The following is a 20,590-nucleotide window of genomic DNA, read 5'->3' on the forward strand; positions in this document are numbered from 1 at the left end:
AGGTTCTTCTATGTAGTGTATTTTATAATTAATGCGGAGGTCATTCAAAATGATGATGTTATACAGGTATTTTTAGTAAATTGGATACATGAAATGTGTTACGAATAATATTAAGCTCATTTAAACCTTGAGTGTTAATGCCACAATATTAGGGTAGACAAAACAGAGAGGAGTTCGTGAAAATCACGGTCATGAAATTTGATAGAGATCGTCATTGTTTACAACAAAAATGATGAATATGAGTTGAAAAATAGCGTTTTATCGCCTTTGAATAATATGGATAAAACGATTTGATTATAGGAAGAGTATAAACGAAGCTATGTTAGAAGTTTGAAATAAGTAAATATCTGTTTGCCTTAACTTTTGACATAATTAAAGTTGATTTTCGGAATTCAAAGGATTTAAAGAAAATCTTTATAATCTGTATAAGATTTGATTCTCCGGTAATTAAGAAAATTAAAATTACCTTAATTGCTGTGTCTGGAATTTTACTATAAATTAGCTTCTTCTGTCTCATTATCTGCACCACTTCTATACTTTCTTCCTCAATTCATACTTTCAAAAGATTTGTTAATATGCTCAATACCGTATTGATTCTTGTTATTATATTGACCATATATACAGTCATTCTTCTTTTTCATTTACTACCAGAGGAATTTGTTTTCTTCTACTATTCCCTTGGGGTTATAATGTTTTTAATTCTCCCGTGTCTTTACGTTGCAATACGTATTGATATACACGGTTTGTAATCTTTATTGGACTAAGAGCACTATCTTCACCGACCACAAAAGCCTCCAACACATCTTTGATCAGAAGCAACTGAATATGAGACAATGTCGATGGATCGAGACGTTCAACGACTATTATTGTGAACTCCGTTACCATCCTGGCAAGGTGATGTGTAAAATCTAGTATATAATTTATCTCTTGAAAATTCCGGTTTAAAGATTACTACACACTAACGGGCAGTGTACCCGATCGGGCAGTAGTATAAACTTGGTAATTCCGTAATTGTTCCAAGGACAGTTTAAACGTGAGAACTAAGATTGCAACTAATAAAAATAAACTAAGTTAATTTATGAAAATTGAAAGTACGAGATAATTTGTTTTGCGGCTATTTAACGATTAGCCAAATCAAGGATAGATTAAAAGTAAAAGACATTATTTTTGTGTTTTAAAGTTTATAGAAAATAAATGCAGACTCAATGAAAAGTAAAGATATTTGAATTCAATAGATAAAAGAATGTTCACCTAGATCTCCTATTCGCAGTGTCGGATGATTTGTTATTAAGAACTAGTTCAATTTATCAATACATGCAACTACAGAGTCGGTTTACCCAGAGTTCTCTTTTAGCAAACACGTCAAACTAGGATTTATTGGCTTAGGGTTCCCTTTCACCAAAGACCTCTTTCATTTGTGACTTAGTAATTAACTAATTATAAAATTAAGATTCAATTAGTTACGCGTTCGCTCCACACAATTCACCCCTATTTTGTTCAATCTATGTTACCCAGTTTACCCCCTTGGTCCAGTAAGGACCCAATTGGTTAAGTCAAATCAATTGGAAATTAGTTCACTAAATTGAAACAGGGTTCCCTTTGTTCAAACAAGATCACTAATCAAGCCTAGTAACAATAATCAAATCCCATAAGAATGGTTCTTAATCAAAACTCATAATTATCATGCATTAATCAAATTAAACATTAAAGTATCATCCAAACACATACGAATATTCAATCTAGACAAACATTAAAGTGCTTAGCCAACAATCATGGCTAAAACCAAAATCACAATCAAAATAATAGAAGAATTCATTGTTTGAAATAAAGAGATAAACCTAATTAATGATTGAATCTTGAACGATGAATGAATCGAAGCACGTTCCCGTAATGATTGAAGCGTTAGAATGATCTTGGGATTCCCCAAAAATCACCTTTTTCGTTCAAAAGCTGCTGCAATTCGTCTGGATGCAAGAATGATTAATTAGGGTAAAAATTCGGGCTTTAAATAGTAAAATTCTGAAGCCGACAGGAAGTGGAGCGGCGCTCCATATGTGGAGCAGCGCTCCATATGTGGAGCGGCGCTCAATATGCCTAACAACTGATCCGTAGACTTCCAAAACCCCTCGAACTGATTTTTATGCCTACTGGAGCGGCGCTCCAGGCCCCTTTTTGCTGAATCCGGACTGAAAATTCAATAAATTTATCCAAACTCGAATCGAACCAATCTCTTTTACTCGTTTCCATAGAAAATCACTAAAACCATCAAATAACTTCAAATTTCATCTTCTTGGTCTTAGAACTTGAACTTTCATAACACTTATCGAAATAACACCAAATAATATCCAAAAGGACCAAAATGTGCCCGATATCGCTAAGGAAAACGCGTATTAAATATGCGATATCAAACAACTCCACACTAGAGTTTTGCTTGTCCTCAAGCAATTGAACTCGAAAATAATCTTCTACCATATGATAACTTCTTCAAACATGTATGTAGAACCAAACGAATAACCAACAAACCATCATCTAGCATGGGCACGATTTGGAGTAAAAACCAACCATACCTCCCACTTGCATTCCCCCGAAATTAACTTCCCAATCCTCAAGCAATTAAATATGAACAAAGTAGCTAAATATAGTCTTGAATAGCGTACCAAATAAAATGAGGCAAAGAATCTCGAACCATAATGTAAGTCTTCAAAGGAACCGGGAATCATGTGCCAAAAAGAAAGCACGGGCTACCCCACAATTGGTCAAGCCAATGCCTTCCACGGTACCTAACATCGTGAGATGTCGGTAAGAAAATAATGTGCTTAGGAGGATACACATTACGTCCAGATATCATCGATAATCATGAGGTAATTATCTAATCCGTTAAGTCAATCATAAAGATTGAAGTTGTAACACCCCGTCAAAATCGACATTGATGCAGATGTTAACTCTGGTCCCAGTGCATGGCTTGACTTCTAAGTACATCAAAGTTCTATAGTGGAAGCATAATATATAAGTACCTGAGACAAAACATGCTTAAAAGTGTCAACTAAAAGGTTGGTGAGTTCATAGGTTTATCATAAACAATGATTTTGATAATAATGATAGATCACAAGATTTAGTTTAAAGTTGATTGATATAGAAATATCAATCTAAAAGTGTTGCTGCAGTTTGTAATATCGCTACTAAACAAAATTTACCCTGTGACACCTTGTACTGTCAGTGTCGTGAAATCATTATTATGTAACCAAAGACCAGCGGTCAAATGGTTAGAGACGTTACTCTCAATAGGCCTACTCACAATAATTAAGTTTGCATTTAAACGTAGCAATTAACGATATTACGGTAGGGATTTAGCATGAATCAAAGCATGACAGCATAGTTAACAATTTAGTACTTGTGTCTAAGCGTAAAACAGTTATAAAGCAAGCATGCTCAATCCCGTATTGATTCTTGTTATTATATTAACCATATATACAGTCATTCTTCTTTTTCATTTACAACCAGAGGAATTTGTTTTCTTCTACTATTCCCTTGGGGTTATAATGTTTTTAATTCTCCCGTGTCTTTACGTTGCAATACGTATTGATATACACGGTTTGTAATTTTTGTGTTGTTATCGGGCTTTATATTTTCCCTTATATGCCGGAGCTCTGTGCTTTTGTTTTTCCTTCCCGACTTCAAGTCAAACGAATAATGGTCCAGAATTCGTAGGTATGAAGTTTCGAATGATCATAATATACAAAGTAGAAAGGAAAGGTAATAACACGATTTGATTTATCAAATTACCAGAATATCTGGAAAAGACCGAATCATCAAGAAAAATATTTTCTTGATATGTTTAGAGGTTAAATAGAATGAAAGAGTTATGTAACATGGTTCATGATGAGGGTATGATCTGTGAACCTTTATCACGTCCCATTAGAAACTGAGCATGACTTACTGTAATATAGTCAAGTTGGCCCGACGTCATTATATTATACTAACTCATGCTTCAATTCCCAACACTTCTTCAGAATTCATTCATAATTTATACTTAGATTTTACAGAAGTTTCCAATATAATGTAATACAGATAGCATGAAGAGGTATATAATTTCGGACGAGAATATTTATGAAAATATCTTCAGAAATATCGAAGATTTTTATGATGATATTTTGGAATATCTAAGTTCGAAAGTTGATGAAGAAAAATTTTCCGCAAGCTTTTAACATGACTTCGGAGCAAGATATTCTCTAAAGATTTCATCGGATCCAGAATTACCTGGATTCTTTGAATATAGGGTTTGGTCCTTGTATTTGTCCTTGGTCTCTTTCATGCTTAGCTCAATCCGTTTTTCAGTTCCAAATCTGAGCTTTTTCAATACATCATTCTCTATCATCAAACTTTTGGCCATTAAGACCATCTATAGCTTTTGCTGCTTCGTCAGCATTCTCAAGGTTAACGAATCTGAATCATTGATTCTCAATCCGAGGTGTTTTCAAGAATTTTGAATTTGAAGTGTTTAAGCATAGGATGTAACCATCAATGGTTCTAATTTCGGTGGTTTGACGTGATAATTCATCACAGAATACGAATGAATATATATATGAATTGAGTAATCTTTAGGAAGATAACACCTGCTAAAGCTTTACTTGGATTCTGATATGTCAAAATCAGAATATGTATTTGAATTTGTATGAAAATGGTTGTTCTTTAGTGAACAGATACACATATATTGTGAACATAAGTAGTATAGTTACTGATTATTGAATCAGAATTGAAGAATGTACAATGCAACATATTAATGTGAGATATAAATATTTCTCGGGTATTACCTACCCGTTAAAATATTTTCACAATTAACAGTTTATACAAAAGAACTTTAATTACAATCTTTATGGAGATATACGTTCATATATGTATTCTTCAAATATAATATTGATTTAATGAGTTAATATAATATTAAACTCATTTGATTTGCAGTTGGAACGAGAATAAATAATCTTCAAAACTTGAAAGATTACATAATCGTCGCGGAATATTTCTTTAATGGAGTTATGAATCAATACTTCATCATTCATTGTTATTGATATACATCGGTATATGATGTTGGTGCTCGTGGAATGCTTGTGAAATTCACAAAACCTGAATAATGTTTTCTAAAAAGTTTCGAGTACATCGAAAATGAAAGTGTAAAATCAAACATGTATTTGAATAATACACTTGATTTATTATGAAATGGAGTTTATTGTGCTGGAGCAGTGATTAACGATTATTAAGTCATTAACGAAGGATGTACATCATAGCATATTAGTGATATGAATTTACCAAGTAGTACATACTAGTTAAGATTCACACGTAATAGCTTTAGTACGAAAAGATTTATTATTGTTCCAAACCATATTTATATAAAGTATACATATATAATTCTTCAGGAAGAATGAGTCAATACATCTTAACTCATTATTACTAATATTCCTTGGTATCTATGGGCGTATGATGTCGATGTTTGAGGTACCAATTATGATGTTGAGACGTGGGATGCTGATGTTGTTGTTGGTGAAGCTGATGGTGTTGGTAGTGATGTTGATGGTACTGGTGGTGCTGGTTATGCTGCTGGTGCTCGTAGGTTTTGCACCATATTTTCTAAAGTCACTACTCGAGCGTGAAGCTCGTTGACTTCTTCTATTATTCCGGGATGATTGGCGGTTCGGACGAGTGGCTGAATAAGATTTAGAATTCTAGTTATTATATACTCGTGGTGGGATACCCTGGAAATGAGTGTGAAAATAGTGTTCCGAACGGGTTCGCCGGTAAGCGCTTCAGGTTCTTCACCAATAGGACAATTTGGTGGGTGAAAAGGATCACCTTCTTCACTTTTCCATTGATTAAGTAGACTACGAACCCACTCCCAATTCATCCAGAAAAGATGATGACTAATTGGTTGGTTCATTCCAGTTACGCTGCCATTGGAGCTTGAGGAGTTCGAGGAATCAAGTGAGAAATCCATATTATCTGATCGGAATAAGGGTTTTTGTTATGAGATGAGTGTTGAATATTGAATGATATATTTGTCTTCTTGATATACGTATATATAGAAAAAAAAAGATTTCCGTAATTTATGGAGGAAATTTAGGAAAAGTGTTAGACAAAGTCTATTAAGATAGATATGATAAGATATAATAAGATATGATGTGTCTAAACTCCAATAATAGCAGTATGACGTGTCTAGATTAAAAATGATAAGTATGTAATCAGATAAACTTTCGATTAAAGACTTTCAATTCGTAATGGCCTATTCAGGTCTAGGGGCTTAAGCTATAGGATCCTTTAAATCGATAATCCAAACCCTTCCATCCTAGAGTTTCGTAGACGCCATCAGTCAAGAAAATTCAATGATAAAAAATAACGAGAAATCAAAGATTTAAAAGTAATGAATATGAGTAGTGATGACATTATAATATCTTTGAGATTCTCGATAACTCAATGACATTTTCCGGTTCGCAAACCAATGCATAAAGGCATAAGGGCACATAGATACGTAATATAACATGGAGTTATATACGTTTGAGCATGAATAGTAACAAACATAGAAATTTTAAAAATTATAGATAACATTTCATGTAATACATTGTAATACACAAATCCATGATAGATGACATAGGAATGTCAAGAATTTCAGAAATCATGAGTGATATCCCTTGGTTCCCTTAACCAAGGTAGGTTTATGAAGATAACTCGCGTGAGTTATAGAATATTTTGAATCACAATGGAAATTTCCTCCCGGAGTTACAGAATAAGAGATATGTATATGTATAATGCAAGTAATAATATCTTAAAGCTATAGGTCAGGCTGTAGACTAGACTTTAATGCACCCTATTAATCTGGGTTATCCACATTAAGACTACCTAGTTCCCTACAACCACCGCTCTGATACCAACTGTAACACCCCGTCAAAATCGACATTGACGCAGATGTTAACTCTGGTCCCAGTGCATGGCTTGACTTCTAAGTACATCAAATTTCTACAGCGGAAGCATAATATATAAGTACCTGAGACAAAACATGCTTAAAAGTGTCAACCAAAAGGTTGGTGAGTTCATAGGTTTATCATAAATAATGATTTTGATAATAATGATAGATCACTAGATTTAGTTTAAAGTTGATTGATATAGAAATATCAATCTAAAAGTGTTGCTGCAGTTTGTAATATCGCTATTAAACAAAATTTACCCTGTGACACCTTGTACTGTCAGTGTCGTGAAATCATTATTATGTAACCAAAGCCCAGCGGTCAAATGGTTAGAGACGTTACTCTCAATAGGCCTACTCACAATAATTAAGTTTGCATTTAAACGTAGCAATTAACGATATTACGGTAGGGATTTAGCATGAATCAAAGCATGACAGCATAATTAACAATTTAGTACTTGTGTCTAAGAGTAAAACAGTTATAATGCAAGCATGTGTCTTACCCCAAAAGTTATAAAAATAATTATGAAACAGTGAAAAGTGGGGCTATGAAGTTCACCTTAAAAGCTCAGTTGAAGATAATCCACAAAGAAAAGAAATGACGGAAGTAAGTAACGGAGATCTCAACCTAGAGATATAACGTTTAGTCAGTTATGTTCTAACAGACAAAAAGTATGTTTATTAATATAAGGATTATAGTAATAGTGACAATTTATAGTAAGAGTTTCTACTTTTGAAAAGTTTGCATTTAAAGCAGGTTTATAGTTTTAGAAAGTTTGGGTTATAATCCTCCACATTAAGACGTTGTACAACTTTGTCCAAACTTCGTTGCTATTAAGTAAGTAATCTAAAAAAAAAATTATAATTATTTTTATTACTGTTTAATATTTTATTACGAATTTTTCATAGTTTTTGTGTTTAATTAATAAGTAATTTGTAATTAAATATAAATAATATTTCAAAAATTCTAAACATCATTTTCACATGTTCCTTAACAGTTCCAACTAATTTTTATACAATTCTTACTGATCTTTATATTTTATATCATTTATATCTATTTTATCTATATATATATACAGCGGTTTTGATTAAAATATAGAATATATATATATATAAAATAGTAAATAAATTTTGATTTCAATTCTAAAATTCTTTTTATGTTAATTTAAAGTTATGAAAATATTTTTTCCAGTTTTTAAATACATATACTAATTTTTATTGATTTATAGTATATATATACTAACCGAAACAAAAATAAAAATAAATATATAGCACAACATATAAATTAATATTTCTAATTTAATAACTTATATGTGATTAATAGAATCTGTAAAAATTATTTTTACTAATTTCAATGATTTATAACTATTTAATCCAATTTATATATTATTTTATGTAAACCGAAAGAAAAAAATGAAATAAAAAGAAGGAAAAGAAAGTACCTCAAATTTCTTCAAAATTTTGAGAGAAAGATTTAGGAGTTGTGTGAAAAATATATGAGTTTTAGGTTAGTATTTATAGGTAAAAATGGTAGGTGAAAAAGAAAAAAATAATAAAATAAAAATTTCAAGAATGCCAATTTTGACAAAAATGAAAAAAATGTGGAAAATGTTTTTGATAAGATTGTTTTTGAAAAAAAATCAAGAAAAGTATTAGTCAAATTTCATGGGCTTGAATTGTATAAAAAAATCTTATTTTTTTTAGCTACAAATATAAATATAAATATAAATATAAATACTAATTAAAATAACTTATCATTTAATTAATAATTATGTTACATGTAGTTTTATATATAGTACTCATTAACATTAATATTAACTAAAGTTATTTTACATAATATATATAAACTTTAGTTAACAAAACGTGTCGACTAAAAATAAATATTTAATCAACGTCGAATTTAATTATATATTACGTATGGATAACAACCCTATAGTTAAATTAGTCAATTCAAGTATGGAAATGTGAGGGTTGTTATAGAAGTTCATCAGGCTTAAAAGCTGATTTCTTACTTTTCTGGAGTTTATCCAACTGAGGATCTGATCAATCACATATTTGTGTATCATGGTGCTCTCCCCATTTGACGAGACAGATCTCCCTCATCGAGATAAGTCTGACTACCAGTTTCCCTGTTTGATGTTGAGGCCTGGTAGATTTTCAGTCGATTTTAGCAATGACTTTTCAAGATTTTTCGTCACCCGGTTGTTGTTGTTCATCCTCCCATAAAACCCAACATGTTGGACCTCTTCTGATAAATTCAGCTTTTGAGAAAAATAGAATATTAGTGGGCATTGCCTCAACCCCCAACATATTACACCTATTAGTTGGGACTGAAAATGCCCGAGCAAACCTAGTCACCAAATGCCCACCTAACAACGGGCGTTCTGTGCGTTTATCCTTTCCAATCTCTTGTAACCACACTCCTAACATACAAGAGACATCAATTCGCTCTCTCAATTTAATCTGCTATAGAATACAAAGGTCCCGTCGCTGAACCTTATTCGCGTTTCCTCTAGCCATGAACATATGAGCAATCATCTTGAAAATCATTCGGTCCTCCGAAAGTCGAAACATTGACTGAACACTTCTACTTGAACTAAAAGCACCCACATTATCTTTCGCTACAGTTGGCCAATAATCACTCTCACCAAAGGCTTCTTGCCCAAACACCTTACACTGTATCAAGAACCACTTCAAATCATTGTCATTCAACTCGAGATACAAATCCAACGCCCGAGCTAACCCGATCTTACTCATGCTACACTCTAACCCGCCTAACCGAAATGTCAAGAAATTCTCCTCGGTCGGAGAGGCTCGCGGTCGACAACTAACCGTCGAAAAGAATTCTATAGTCAACTGCTCAAAAATATCTTCACGAATTTCAAATAACCTTTCGTACGGCCTCAACTCTTGACCCGCATATGTTACCCACAAATAACCACGCAACATTCTAACAATATTATTACCCAACGTTGTAAGCTGCGTCCAATCCAAATAATATGTTCGTTCGATCGGACGGGCGCTAACTATTGTAAATCGTTCCTCTAATTCCTCATCATTAGCTATTTGGGACAACCAAAGTTTCGGGTTATTTGGTGGTTGTCATGGTTGTTCTGGGTTTCCTCTCGATCTCTACACACATGAAACAAATAAAGAAAACAAAACATCAAACTCAAAAGTTAGTGTTAGTTAAAATAATAAGCACCAAATACCCATCACAACCAAAACATGTTGCATGTTAATCCATCTTAAAGACAATCACCAAATTAACCAAGTAACACATGTAAACATGCCAAGAGCTCAAATCTACGCATATCACATTATCTCTTAAAATAAAGCACATAACAACCATACTCTTATAATAACACAACAAAAACATGACAAACATGATTACCCATAACTCTTTTAACTTCCACAAATCTAATAAAGTTCATCATGTTTGCTAACTTTTACCAATCCAAATCACTACTAACCAAAATACTCATCACATCACAAAACACATGTTGTGTTCCCTCTAGCATGGCATCATAAATAAAAAAACCAAATATAGCACAAGTCATCCAAACTAATATGACCCGCCCATATGAACACAACTCCACACTAGCTCAAAAACATATCAACAACTCAAGAACAAGAACAATTTCAAGCAAGTACTCTTCTATCACTTACAAATTCGGATTCTCAAACACACAAACCCTAGGTTCAAGTGTAACTTCTAACAACACCAAATTAATCATGAAATCAAAGCATACAATCATAATCTAACAAAACCCATCACTAATTAGAACACAAAACCCCAATTAAACAAACCCCACACTAATTCATCATGTAAATCAAAGAATAAGCAAGTAATTACACATAATTAGATGAAATTAGCAAGATAGAAACAAATTCGGACCTTAGTGGGAGCCATTCTTGCAAGATGTGGAAGTAATTAGACAAGAAATTGAAGTCTAGGAATTTAGGATTTTTAGATCTAAGGGTTTGTAGGTGTAGAAAGTTAGATAGAATAGATGGAATAAGAAGGTTTGAGTGTAAAATAAAGCTGGAACCTGCCTCTTATTTTTGTGTGGTTGAAAAACTCGGATTTCTTTTTTTAATATTAAAAAAACAGCATGCCTGACTGTGATACGAAGCGGCGCGCCGGGCTTTTGCGCGGCGCTCAAAATCATTGCGCGGCGCTCTAATTTCATGAGCGGTGCTCCATCAGTCATAAAATTCATGTCGAGGGTTTTTTAACATCTGGTATATCAGATACGTGTACCTTGAGCGGCGCTCAAAGGTTTGGAGCGGCGCTCCAAGTACTGATAACCCAGAATTTTGCAATTTTCGGCAATTTTAACCCAATTCCTCAACCTAAAAACCAACAAACAACCCAAACAAAAAGCCGAGCACGATCACATTGCACATATCATCAAACAAGCACAAAAACATACAAACTCTACAACAATGCGAAGTTTATTACCGAGTCATTCACAAGACTCGTCCCCAACTTCAAGTGACGTTAGGATCGGGTTCAACGTGAACCCCGTCATCAATCTCCAATGGACCATCGAAATATTTCTTCACTCGATGTCCGTTAACTTTAAAGGTAGTACCACTTGCATTTTTCAACTCAATCGTACCGTATGGGTACACCATAACAACCTCAAATGGTCCCGTCCACCGGGACTTAAGTTTTTTCGGTAAAAGCTTCAATCTAGAGTTAAACAAAAGCACTCGATCGCCCTCATTAAACTCTTTCGGACCCTTTAACCTTCTATCATGCCATTGCTTGGTTTTCTCCTTATAAATCAACGAATTTTCGTACGCATCAAGGCGTAATTCACCAAGCTCATTCAATTGCCCCGCCCTTAGGCGTCTGGCTTCCTTCAAATTTAAATTGCACTTTTTAAGTGCCCACATCGCCTTATGCTCAATCTCTAACGGGAGATGGCACGCTTTTCCATAAACCAACCGATAATGAGTAGTACCAATCGGTGTTTTGTAGGCGGTTCTAAATGCCCACAAAGCTTCATCGAGCTTATTCGCCCACTCCTTCGGATTTGACCCCACAATTTTCTCAAGAATTCCTTTAAGAGCCCGATTGGTATTCTCAACTTGCTCGCTCGTTTGGGGATGGTATGAAGTAAAAACTTTATGGAGAACTCCATATCGCTTCAATACCTTCTCCATTTGAGCGTTACAAAAATGAGTACCCCTACCGCTAATTAATGCTTTAGGAGTTCCAAATTGAGAGAATAAACGCTGAAGGTAGGAAATCACAACTCGTGCATCGTTTATGGCCAAAGCTTGTGCTTCGGCCCATTTAGACACGTAGTCAATGGCGACGAGTATGTAACTATAATTATGAGATTTCGGAAATGGCCCCATAAAGTCAATTCCCCAAACGTCAAATGCTTCACATACTTGGATACTTTGTTGAGGCATCTCATCCTGTTTGGTGACTTTACTGGCCCTTTGACAAGAATCACACGATTTACAAACAGGTGGGCATCTTTAAAATTTGTCGGCAAAAAGAAACCGGCATCATAAACCTTACGCCCCGTGATTTGGGGTCCAAAATGCCCACCGGTAGGCTCACTATGGCACTCGCTTAAAATTCGCATACACTCTTCACCGGAAACACACGGGCGGATAACCCCATCGGCACAACAACGAAAAAGATCGGGATCCTCCCAGAAATAGTACTTAAGGTTACTAAAGAATTTCTTCCTCTTTTGGTGTGACCACCCTTTTTCCAAGAATTTCCCAACGAGATAATTAGCAATGTCCACATACCATGGCTCGTCCACCGTGTCCATCTTCATGAGATATTCATCGGGAAAATCATCATGGATACTTGACTCATGAAGGACTTCGAGATATGGATTCTCGAGTCTAGACAAGTGGTCGGTCACGAGATTTTCAGTACCCTTCTTATCCCGGATCTCGATATCGAATTCTTGCAAAAGCATGATCCATCTAAGCAGTCGAGGTTTGGCATCCAATTTGGCGAAAAGGTACTTTAGAGCAGAATGGACCGTAAAGACTATAGTCTTAGATAAGACTAAATAGGACCGGAACTTATCGAACGAAAAGACCACCGCAAGGAGCTCCTTTTCAGTGGTAGTATAATTCAATTGTGCTCCTTACAAGGTCTTGCTTGCATAATAGATGGGTCGAAAATGTTTCTCAACCCTTTGGCCCAAAACAGAGCCAACAGCAAAATCAGATGCATCACACATAAGCTCGAACGGAAGAGACCAATTCGGAGCAATTATGATAGGTGCATTGATGAGTTTCTCCTTAAGAAGTTCGAATGCCTTGTGGCACTCTTTGGAAAAGTTCCAAGGTGTGTCCTTTTTGAGGAGTTTGTTCATCGGGTTAGCGATTTTGGAAAAATCCTTAATGAACCGCCGGTAAAAACTGGCGTGCCCGAGAAAACTCCGAACACCCTTAACATCGGTGGGAGGTGGAAGGTTCTTAATAGCCGTTACCTTTGTAGGATCTACCTCAATACCGTTCCTAGAAATCTTGTGCCCGAGAACTATGCCCCCTTGTACCATGAAATGGCACTTTTCCCAGTTGAGCACAAGATTAGATTTCTCACACCTTACCTGTAACATCCCGCCTTTTTCTGTTTACTTTTCCGTTTAACTATTTAAATTCCATTATATGTTTATGACATCCCTCGTTAATACGCATTTTAAAAATATCTCGTTTAGGTAATTCACGCACCCGCAACCGAACTCGAGGGACTAGTTTCGCCAAAGTGCCAAAGAGGTGACTAGCATTTGACTAGTCAACCCACCTCCTCTTTCTTTTCCATTTCATTTTCCTTTTCTTTCTATACTTTCCATTTTTTTCTCTCAAATCTTCAAACAAAGAATCATCATCTAAATCCAAGCTAGCTGGTGTCTTGCAAAACAAATTACATATTTGGAATCCTTGCAACTTCCTCTTCGATTCCATACCGATTTCATTACGTTTGGATAACTTTCTAAAATCACTAGATTTTATGTTCTTGATGTTTTTAACTTATAAAGTTGTTAATTAGTGTCTATGGCTCAAGTCTAACATGAATATATGATTTATATGTTCGATTTTGTTATTTGAAGTAACTAGCTTGAGTATGAACTTTGATGTGCTTGATTTGGTGATTTGGTTGTTTGAATATTGTTAAATGTTATAAATGCATGTATTAAATGTGTTCCTAGTATCACTAGCTTCAATTTGATGTGTAGGTTGCTTGAGAAAACTCCGTAAACTTGATTAGTGATTTTGGTGAATTTGGGTTAGGGTTTGATAAGCTTGAAAGGAATATTTGATGCATTGAATGCCATGAATTATTGTTAGTAAGTAGTTAGTTATATTGTATGCTTGATTACTTACAAAACGGCATATTTTATGTATGCATTAAATGCCCGAATCATAAATGTGCACTTGTAAGATTTGAAGCATTAAATGTGGGCATTGATTGATCTTTTGATTTGAAAAGTCGGTTATTGCAAATAAGGTTTTGGTTGGTAAAATGTATTTAGTTGTGTTCCTTGTCAAATTACCTTTCCAACGATATAATATGCGTGTCATAAGTGTTTGCGGTTTGTGTTTTGTGTTTGATCGAAGTTCGGAAAAAGACTTGAACAATTGAAACTGACCAGGTACCAGCACCAGTTAAATGCCACGGCGCGGCAGCCTTGGGTCGCGGCGCGACATATAACGTGACCACACCTACTTGGTCAAAATACGAAAAATGTTTGGCACGCTATGGACCTCCGATTCACATGAGACTTGTTCTAACATGCTTATATATGAATAAAAACCTCAGAAAAATAGTTCGGGACCCGACCCGAACGTGTTGACTTTTTCGTTGACTTTGACCGACCAAAGTTTGACTTTTTGTCAAACTTAACCAAATGATTATGCAACCTTCCTAGCTTGTTTCTATACTTGTATCTTGCATGAAACTTGACAAATTGATTCACATGCTACATAATCGAGTCGTAAGGAGCCATAGGACTAATTGAACATCTTTGACCTATCGTGTTTACCGTTATTGATATGACCTATTTGTTTAGGTCAAGACTAGCCTTGTCCTTTACACAAGTTACTTTGTGAAGTACTTTTCATACGTGCACTCAAGGTGAGATCATAGTCCCATTTTTACTCTTTTGAACTTACATTTGGGATGAGAAAACATAAACGTTTCTTTTTACTAAGTGAACACAAGTACAGGAAAACAAACATTCTACATACGAGTTTGAACAAAAATCCTCAATTCGATTATCATTAGTTACACTTGCTGGGTGTAAGCGAGAACTTATGTTATATGGCCATATGGGTTTGACAAACCCTCATTCAAACGGTTCGCTACCGTTTACGAATGAAATATATTTTCGAGAAACAGTGTATGTTCTAACACTATTGTGATGGGGTTCTATGGAAGGAATGTTAAGCATTGATAATTGGGTGTTCGTGAAACAAACTTTTGGAATGTATTACTATTATATCAATGTTACAAATCTTATGGTTCACTTGTACTTAATTACTTAAACCTATGATTTCACCAACGTTTTCGTTGACAGAGTACTATGTTTTTCTCAGGTCCTTGAACGTTTTGTGATTCATGCTTTCGCTCATTACTTTTGATACTTGCTTGGATGTTGAGTATATACATGCATACATGGAGCATCTTTTGGCTACTTTTAAATCGTCTCGCATAGATTTTAATTGTACTTATAACTTTGTAACGTAACTTTTGGATGAATGATTCTTGTAAACTTGGGAACAAATCTTAACTTTTGAAATGAATGCGACATATTTTCGGTCAAGCGCCATTTTAAAGACTTATGACCACGTAATGGGACCTAAGTAGCCGGCGCCGTCAATGACGATTTTTTCGGGTCGCTACATTACCAACATCCGCTCTAAATTAAGAAGGCATGAATCGAAAGTGTCACCGAAAATCGAAAAGTCATCCATGAATACCTCCATGCAATCTTCTATCATATCATGGAATATGGCCATCATGCACCTTTGAAAAGTGGTCGGAGCGTTGCAAAGGCCAAAGGGCATGCGACGGTATGAGAATGTGCCATACGGGCACGTGACAGTGGTTTTCTCTTGGTCCTCGGGCGAGATGGGAATTTAAAAATAGCCCGAAAAACCATCAAGAAAACAATAAAAGTTGTTTCCCGCCAACCTCTCTAGCATTTAATCCATGAAAGGTAACGAGAAGTGGTCTTTGCGTGTGGCGTCATTCAACTTAAGATAGTCAATACAAACACGCCACTCGGTGACAGTCCGAGTGGAAATTAACTCGTTTTTATCATTAGTGGTAACAGTCATACCACCTTTCTTAGGTACACAGTGTACTGGGCTAATCTACGGACTGTCAGAAATCGGGTAAATCAGAAATGCATCAAGGAGCTTAATGATCTCTTTCTTCACGACATCTTGCAAGTGCTGGTTCAACTTCCTTTGACGTTGCACCACAGGTTTGGATTTATCCTCCATTAAAATTTTGTGGGTGCAATAGGAGGGACTAATACCCTTGATGTCATGAATTTTCCACGCAATGGCCGGTTTATGGGCCTTTAGCATGGTCACAAGTTCAGTTTTCTGACCTGTAGTAAGAGAAGAAGAAATAAATACCGGGAGCTTAGATTCCTCCTGCAAATAAACATATTCCAAATGATCTGGAAGTGGCTTCAATTCTAACTCGGGAGGTTCTTCAATTGAAGACTTGCTCCGATAATCCACATCACGTTCGAGATCTTTGAACTCCTCCTCAGTCAGCTCATAGCCATTTTCCATCAAGGCGGTTAAAATATCTACCTCCTCAACCTGCAACTCCTCATCAATTTCAACCAATGAGCATTCTCCTGAACCCTGTAACTCTGTGAATTCCTGCAAAAACTCAGACTGGATATCCATAGTGGTAAGAAAATAACATGTATCATCAGTGTAGACAGGGTATTTTAAAGCATGGTCGATTGAGAATGTTGCACTCAAGTCATCTATCCTATGGGTCAACTTTTGGCCATAAACATCGATGATACACCTAGCAGTATTCAAAAATGGCCGACCCAAAATAAGTGGAATCCTTTCATCCACTTACATATCCAAAACCACGAAATCAGCCGGGAAACCAACGACCCGGTCTTAACTAGCATATTCTCTATAATTCCACGAGGGAATTTAATAGAGCGGTCAGCTAGCTGAATAGCCATACGCGTGGGTTTCAACTCTCCGGGGTCTAGCTGTAAATAAATAGAATAAGGCATTAAATTTATGCTAGCCCCCAAATCCGCCAACGCCATCACACAATCTAAATTACCAAGTAAACAAGGAATGGTAAAACTCTCAGGATCCTCAAGCTTCCCGGGAAGCTTGTTTGCAACTACCGCTGAGCATGCGGCATTCAACCTGACTGAAGACACATTCTCCAGCTTCTTCCTGTTAGTTAGCAAATCCTTCAGAAACCTTGCATACTTTGGCATACCTGCAATCACATAAATAAAAATTTATGTTAACTTTTTTAATCAAGTCCATGAACTTGGACTTTTCTTCCTCAAGCTTCTCCAATATTTGCTTCCTCGGGAATGGGAGCGGTGGTTGATACTCTTTAACTACCGGTTTAGCAGCAACGGTTTCTAGTATCCTTACAACTTTCTCAATCACCTGTTCCGGCTCCTTTTCCCCCTCCGGTTCACTAACAACAACCGGCTCACTATCCTTAGCTAACGGCAAACGCAAATCATACTCATCGGGCTTTCGTAGTGGATCATATGCTAAACCACTTCGGGTGGTGATAGCATTAACGTGCCCATTCTTCGGGTTAGTATCCGTTTTACTCGGTAATTCCCCCGATTTCCTCTCATTACTCTGATTAGCAAGTTGACCAATTTGTTTCTCCAGATTTTGAATAGCCGCTTGTTAATTTCGAAACATTTGATCATTCTTCTCATTGTTTTGAGTCACAGTAGTAACAAGCTGAGTTTGAGACATCACAAGCTTTTCAATCATCGCTTCAAGGTTGGACTCTTTCTCTTCGGCTTAGGGCTTCTGAAAATATCCGGGAGCTTGCTGTTGATAACCTCTACTAGATCCTGGCTGGAACCTCGAACCTTGATTACCTTGAGGATTATAGGGATTGTTGAAATTCTTATTAAACTGCGCACGTCTCTAAAACTGGTTGTTGTTCTGTTGACTAATATAAGCGATCTCTTCTTTCTGGTTCATAGTCAAACCTGCATCACAATCTTTTACTAAGTGTAATCCCCCGCAAAACTCACAACCAAACTTAATACCATGCATGTCCTTTTCCAACTTCTCCAAGTGTCTACCAAATTTGTCTAACTTAGCATTAATAGACCCATAATCATCATACGCACCAGTGGTTTCGGTTCTCTTAACTGAAGCTGAACGGGATGACTCATGATCTTGATGCCATTCGTGAGTGTAGGCAGCTTGCTTTTCAATTATCTCTAACGCCTCTTCTTCTATCTTATCCATTAAAGTTCCACCTGCTACTTGATCAATGCTCTGACGTGTTGGGATATCACAACCCTTGTAGAAAATCTGGACCTTTTGTAAGTCATTCAACCCATGTTGCGGATACGAGCGTAACATATTAGAATAACGGTCCCAAGCATCAAATAATGTCTCACTGCTCTTTTGTCTGAATTGCGAAATATCTGCTTGAAGTCTAGCAGCTCGAGACGCAGGGAAAAACTTTGATAAGAACTTATCTACCAAAACTTCCCAAGAGGTAATCGCTCCCTCTGGCTGCTTATCTAACCATCTCTTACTTCTCCCTTAAGAGTCCATAGAAAAAGCCTTATCTTGATCGAAGTATCGGCAACCTCATGCAGCTTGAATAGGTTGCAAACATCATTGAAAATACGAAGATGCTCGTTAGCATCCTCACTATCCTTGTCATGAAATTGGCAATCAGAAGAAATCAAACTCAGAATTGGCCCTGTGATTTGAAAAGGCTGAGTGATGTTTGGTTGAGTAATCGAATTGCCTTGGCCAGCTCGGGTGGCCTTCAACTTTTCTGCCATAGTCTGAGGACGAGGTGGTTGATCGGCCATCTCTTCAGTCTCGGAGATATCTAATGAAACGTAAGATTCTTCTGATTCGTGGATTTCAGGTGGTGTATCGGGCACCACAGTCTCAGCACTACTACCCAAACTAATTATATTATCACTTGAAGAAGCTGATGAATCCACTGTAGACTGTTTCTCTTGACTTAACGCTCTGAATAACTCTCTATCAGGTTCGTCAAATGGTTGAAGAATAGGAGAATTAGAAGAACGCGTATGTGGCATGCACTACCTGTTATCTGCAAAATCACAACTAACAACAGATTAAATGCACCGATTCAACTTAGAATAAACGAAAAGTAAAAATAAACTATAATTAAAACTAAACTAAGAACAATTAGATAACAATCTTAATTTCCGACACAACTGTCCCCGGCAGCGGCGCCAAAAACTTGATGTGTAAAATCTAGTATATAATTTATCTCTGGAAAATGCCAGTTTAAAGATTACTACACACTAACGGGTAGTGTACCCGATCGTGCAGTAGCATAAAATTGGTAATTCCGTAATCGTTCCAAGGATAATTTAAACGTGAGAACTAAGATTGCAACTAATAAAAATAAACTAAGTTAATCTATGAAAATTGAAAGTACGAGATAATTTGTTTTGCGGCTATTTAACGATTAGCCAAATCAAGGATAGATTAAAAGTAAAAGACAGTATTTTTGTGTTTTAAAGTTTATAGAAAATAAATGCAGACTCAACGAAAAGTAAAGATATTTGAATTCAATAGATAAAAGAATGTTCGCCTAGATCTCCTATTCGCAGTGTCGGATGATTTGTTATTAAGCACTAGTTCAATTTATCAATACATGCAACTGCAGAGTCGGTTTACCCAGAGTTCTCTTTTAGCAAACACGTCAAACTAGGATTTATTGGCTTAGGGTTCCCTTTCACCAAAGACCTCTTTCGTTTGTGACTTAGTAATTAACTAATTATAAGATTAAGATTCAATTGGTTACGCATTCGCTCCACACAATTCACCCCTATTTTGTTCAATCTATATTACCCGGTTTACCCCCTTGGTCCAGTAAGCACCCAATTGGTTAAGTCAAATCAATTGGAAATTAGTTCACTAAATTGAAACAGGGTTCCCTTTGTTCAAACAAGATAACTAATCAAGCCTAGTAATAATAATCAAATCCCATAAGAATGGTTCTTAATCAAAACTCATAATTATCATGCATTAATCAAATTAAACATTAAAGTAACATCCAAACACATACGAATACTCAATCTAGACAAACATTAAAGTGCTTAGCCAACAATCATGGCTAAAACCAAAATCACAATCAAAATAATAGAAGAATTCATTGTTTGAAACAAAGAGATAAACCTAATTAATGATTGAATCTTGAACGATGAATGAATCGAAGCACGTTCCCGTAATGATTGAAGTGTTAGAATGATCTTGGGATTCCCCAAAAATCACCTTTTTTCGTCCAAAAGCTGCTGCAATTTGTCTGGATGCAAGAATGATTAATTAGGGTAAAAATTTGGGCTTTAAATAGTAAAATTCTGAAGCCGACAGGAAGTGGAGCGGCGTTCC

This window comes from Rutidosis leptorrhynchoides, chromosome 2, assembly GCF_046630445.1.
Source record: "Rutidosis leptorrhynchoides isolate AG116_Rl617_1_P2 chromosome 2, CSIRO_AGI_Rlap_v1, whole genome shotgun sequence".
NCBI lineage: Eukaryota > Viridiplantae > Streptophyta > Magnoliopsida > Asterales > Asteraceae > Rutidosis > Rutidosis leptorrhynchoides.